Below are 6,108 nucleotides of genomic sequence, written 5' to 3'. Positions count from 1 at the left end.
CGGAAGTCTTCGAAGGTAGGACATATCTCTTGCCCGGCGAAGCTAAAGACATGTGTCACCGGATTCCAAAACCTTGCCGCGGCATGAAGAAACGGGAAGTGCAAGGGGGTACAACCCAAGGTGAATAGTGCATTTATGCCAAAACCCTGGAAATTCACTTTTTTCGAGCCATCCAAGCTAGCAATCCAAGCTGTGAGATTTTGAGCAAGAAACTCTTCCATTGGAGCAAATCAGTGTGGAAATGAGAAAAACTACGAAGCTGGGATCTTTTGTAGGAGATAAGGTTGAGTGGGGGGACAGGTGTCAACATTCTGGTGGTCCCCCTCATTTAGTGCCGGCCGGCCAAAAACTCTGCCGACCGGTCATTTTATTTTGCCGACAAAACAGACACATGGCCGGTAGCCATTCCTTGCAGCCGGTGGTCCCTACACCATGCCGGTGGACTTCCTTCTGCTTTTCTTGAGCTGTTTATGCTAAGGATTGGGGAACTTAACCACCTCCAACCCCTCCCCGGCGATCGACTCTTGCGAAGCCACGCCTGTCTACTTGCTGAGTTTTGAATATTTGCTTATCAAGTTGTATCTCGCTCTCTTGGAGCTCCGGATTTGTTTATCGAGTTGTATTCACACTTGTTTGGTTGTGTCATGTCCTTGTTTTGCTTATCGAGTTGTAAGTCGGTTCACTACCTGATTATTACGATGGCAAATTTCCAAAATGAGTTTAATTTCGTTCACATTTGCGGTGCGATACCCTGCGATGCGATGCATGGAAGATCTACAATTGCAACATCTTTTAAATAAAATGATTTGTTTCATTCCCATCACGTGTTTTGCAAAATGTGCAACTTTTGAAAAGAATAAAACCTGCCTAAGGCAGTGCAATGTGCTTAAGCTACTAGTAAAAAGGAAAATAAAGCGTAGAATGGCAGGGTAGCCAAGTATCAGAATTGATACCGGTGAAACTCCCCTTGCGGTTAACGCACCTTCCGCATCTTTGTTCGGGTCAGCCACGTCGTTGGACGCCCTCACAATACAGGAAATCACACCTTTGAAACGTGAACCTTTGAGTTGACCTCAGGCCACAACTTCTGCGAGCAACGCTCGATACGTGCGAAGAATGTCCCGCCCCGTATCCTTTTCATGCTTTGTGAACTCCGCAAATTGTTTCAATTATGCTATGTAATGGTACATCCATTCTTTACTTGCGTAGACCGCATGTTTGATTTCAATACCTGCGTAGACCGCATGTTTTGATCGCGTAGACCGCATGTTTAATTCCATTACCTGCGTAGACCGCATGTTTTGATTGCGTAGACCGCATGTTCATTAATTACCTGCGTAGACCGCATGTTTTGATCGCGTAGACCGCATGTTTAATTCCATTACCTGCATAGACCGCATGTTTTGATCGCGTAGACCGCATGTTTAATTCCATTACCTACGTAGACCGCATGTTTTGATTGCGTGGACCGCATGTTTAATTCCATTACCTGCGTAGACCGCATGTTTTGATCACGTAGACCGCATGTTTAATTCCATTACCTGCGTAGACCGCATGTTTTGATTGCGTGGACCGCATGTTTAATTACATTACCTGCGTAGACCGCATGTTTTGATTGCGTAGACCGCATGTTTAATTTCCTTACCTGCGTAGACCGCATGTTTTGATTGCGTAGACCGCATATTTAATTTCATTACCTGCGTAGACCGCATATTTTGATTGCGTAGACAGCATGTTCAACTTCATTACCTGCGTAGACCGCATGTTTTGATTGCGTAGACCGCATGTTTAATTTCAATACCTGCGTAGACCGCATGTTTTGATTGCGTAGACCGCATGTTTAATTTCCTTACCTGCGTAGACCGCATGTTTTGATTGCGTAGACCGCATATTTAATTTCATTACCTGCGTAGACCGCATACTTTGATTGCGTAGACCGCATGTTTAACTTCATTACCTGCGTAGACCGCATGTTTTGATTGCGTAGACCGCATGTTTAATTTCAATACCTGCGTAGACCACATGTTTTGATTGCGTAGACCGCATGTTTAATTTCAATACCAGCGTAAGACCGCATGTTTCACTCACATATTCGTATTTTCACAGCATTGTTATACTCCCTACTTGCTTTGCGTTGTCACGCATTTCGAGTACACCACTATTCTTGCATTGTCATGCATGTTGCTAACAATATTGTACCTGTTAAGTTTGTTTTCTTTTCAGGCACGATATTGTATGTACAGTTCATTCGAGGCTGGTGCAACCAGACGAACCAGACAGGTATTGTATCCTCCGAGTGAGACGTATTGAGAATTACATAATTCTCTTACATCCTTTCTGCATTGTAGTTTAGTTTGGTATATGCTAGCTTAAAACTGTCGCATGTTTGCTTCATTACAGCTTTATTTGCATGATCATAAGTTATGCTCGGCTCTGTGCATTGTCTTGCATTTGGCCCCTGCCTTCGGGCGCATATCTTGTTTGTCTTGCATGTTTGTCTAAGTCTTCGGCCTTGTCAAAAATGGGTCGTCTCTGGGCTTTGACATTCACTCCCGTCATTGTTATGACTTTCGAGTTCTGTCAAAGAGGGGCAACTGTAGACACCCCATTTTTGACCGTCCTCAAGACTTGGACGTCACCGTTTGAACACTCGGTGATTATCCATGTCGTGTTCGTTTAGAGTTCCCGGAGGTTTTGGCTCGCGCGCCCTGCCTCAGGATCTCCGAACTTGACCGTTTAGTGTCTGGTTTCACACCGAACACTTGTGTTTTGCCTTGGAAGGGCAGGGAATTCCTTATGATGCATCCCCACACACCACCGGCAGTGGCTGGAGGCCACCGGATGGCCTTTTTCTTCCATCGGCACTTTTGTTTGCCGGTCGGCACACTTTATTGCCGGTCGGCATAATTTGTTGCCGGTCGGCACTGTTTTTTGCCGAAATGGCATTTTTGGGCAGCCGACCACTGTTCATCCACTTTATGGAGATATTTTGTGCCAGCTGTGATAGCTGGCACCAACTCTTCCCCCCTCCATACACGTGTATGGAGGGATCTCCCTCTAAGCAAGCTTGTTGAATAAGCTTTGCAAGAGGGAGTCTTATAAGAGGAGAGTCTTCCTCTTTGATCTAGGTTAGCTTCTTGCAACCAAAAACCAGACCTTTGAGATATAGATACATATTATCTCTATACCTCCCTCTCTCTCCTCCTTTGTGTGTGTTTCTTAGCTCAAAAGGTGGTTTTTACCTTACTTTTGCACCATTACACACACCATTACACCTTACTCCGAGATTGAGGGACTTGGGGGGTTGTTTCTTGAGTTTTTGGACTGGTTTTGATCCAAAGAAGGAGGCTAGACCATTTGTTCTTCAAAGGTTCTTCAAGGGTGAGCATTTTGATTTATATTCCCCAAACTTGCAATAGTTTTTTACCTATCTAGCTTGCTGTTTTAGCTCTTGTGTATAACATAAAAAGGGCTTGTATTTTCCTGCTCTAGCACTTTCATTAAGGTCATTTTGTGGTTTGGGTGCAAACTCCCCCTTCTAAGCCTTGTTTGATCCATTTTGGTGCCTCTTTCATAAGGTTTTGTCCACTTCAGTGTTTTGATCCTTTGACCACTGAAAATCAGTGTATTTTAGTGTCAAAAAAAATGGTTTGAAGTCTTGCATAGGGGAGGGACACCCCTCTCCCTTCATGGTTTGTTTCCATACTTTTTTTGGGCTCAAAAGGGTAGCATGTGTGCTTGATGATCCTTGGCCTCATTTCAGATTTTTTTTAGGTATTTTAGGTCATATGTAACCTCTGTTTTTGGCCGGATTTGTGCCTCCTTGTATGCTTATAATACTTGCTTTGTATTGCTCCATTTTGCTTAGAAATACACCTCATGATTAGGCCATGATTCTTGTGTATGTTGGCTTAGTTCCATGAAGCTTTTAGTATTGTTTTTCCATGCTTAAAGTTTGTTGGTTATCCTTTTGATCATGCTTGACATGTTTGTTAGGGTTGCTTTGTATTTTGGCTTGAAAGCTTTGAGCATGTTGGCTTCTAGCATGCATGTTTGTGATTACCCTCATGATTTTAACATCATCAAGGGCCACATTTTAGCCCAAGAATCATGTTTGTATGTGTGCATGCATGACCTCTTTCATGCCTTGAGGGTGTGTCCTCTTATGCCTAGGAGTGGCCCTTAGTGCATTTGTTTCATGGGAGGTACTTTAGCTGTCATATTAGGAGGTTTTGGGGTCCCATTTTGCATGTAAAAATTCTGTTTTTACTTGTTTTAATCATGCCATGTGTGGTCATGTTGATGAGTGTGAAATGTTTCCCTTTTTGTGCCTTAACCATAGGACTTTTGGCTTGCATGTTGGCATGAATATTGGTCTATCTATCGGACACTTTTGGCCACTGTTTTGAGGAGGGTGAGGGTCTGCCCCCTTGCCATTTTAAGCCATCTTTGCATGATTGCTTCATGATTGATGCATGGTTGCTTCATATGTTGTTGTAGCATGATAATTCTATTGCTCAAAGTGTCCGTGTTTACATCACATTTGTGTCTTGTATGTCTAACATTGCACGCTTGCCATACTAGTTGCATGATTCTTGGCATACCTTGCACGTTGATATCATGTTGCATTTTGAGCCATGTTTTGCATAATATGCATTGAATTACTTGGTTTGGGGTGTCAAACCAAGTGTGAGAGTTGACGGGCGTTCATACCACAAGTGATGTAACGCGTCTTAACTTTCGGTCCCCGAGGCCTTTGACTTCGCCATGATAAGGTTTCGGAGTTCATTGTGTTTGTTGCACACATCTTTACATTAAATGGCAAATTTGATCCCTTGAGTCATCATGGACCATTGATGGCTCAAAGATTGAAGGTCATGCTTCTTTGAGTTCAAAACATGATAGAAAGTATGACCATGCTTACATGTGCCCGAAAACTCCATGTCATGCACTGCCTGTTCTCTGTTTGCTGTCAAATTGTCTTCTGCAGGAAGTTTCTGCCGACCGGCAGAATTTAGTGCCGACCGGCAATATATGGAGTGCCGATGAATCCAAAAAGTGCCGATGGGAATTGTGAAGTGTCGGCGGTAATTCTGTCCGGCCGGTGGTGCTCTGCAGGATGCAAGGAACTTGCTCCAGTACTTTGACAATTTTCAGAAAGACAAGGCAGTACAAACAGAGGCGGCAGGAGTACAGTACGGGTTTTTCGGGCGAGACGGATTCGAGCATGCACCATTCGCGCATCCCGAGGCAGAGGCTGCGGCTGCCCTCTTCTTTCCTTTGCCATCTTTTCTTTTAAATTAAATTAAAAATCTTGTAATAATTTTATTCATTTATTATTTTGGGACTGTAATATTTATTTGATCCCTCCGAGTGAGGGTAAAGATGTAATAAGTGTGGGTGTGTGTGTGCATGTCTTCCAACCCCCACTTCTTTCTCCCTTTTATTTACCTGCTTATGATGGTAGATTAGGGCACGTCTAAATTAGCATACCTTATGCTATGCATGTGTGCATCCGTTTGTATTGCATGCATTAGGCTCGGTACATCACGCTAACTGCATTTGTACTTCAATTCAAAAAATTGAATACGTGATAGTTGATCGCATTTCATATGCCATGTTTAGGGTTAGCCGAGCCTGCCTAGATTGCATTTTTGCATGTGATGCATTAGCCATTTTTAACATGAACTAGGACATGCATGTTTGCTAACTAGCTTATTATTTTGGCACGGAGTACGATGTAAGTGTTTATGCTTTAGCATCCTGCATGCGTGTGAGTGTTGCCATGACAGTATGCTTAACATGTGGCTAGATGCTTATGTGTTATAAATTGTTTGAATGCCTGTGGATGGAGGTTGAATTACGTAAATTGGAATAATGCATTAAAGCTGTGAGTTTTAAGCCCACTAGATAGTGGCAAAAATCATCTTCTCTAAAAGCCCACTTGAGGGTGGCAAAATCTGCATTTTAGCCTACTTGCGAGTAGCAAACCATTTTCAAAACAAACATGAAATGTTTTGTTCCAATTTGGGTGATTTGGTCTATACTTGTTTGCTGCGCGCACAACATAGTAATTCTAGGCTAATAACCGGATTAAGAACACATAAC

The sequence above is a fragment of the Camellia sinensis genome, chromosome 6, assembly GCF_055761805.1.
Source record: "Camellia sinensis isolate YWXY chromosome 6, ASM5576180v1, whole genome shotgun sequence".
Classification (NCBI taxonomy): Eukaryota; Viridiplantae; Streptophyta; class Magnoliopsida; order Ericales; family Theaceae; genus Camellia; species Camellia sinensis.
This window is presented reverse-complemented; position numbering follows the sequence as displayed.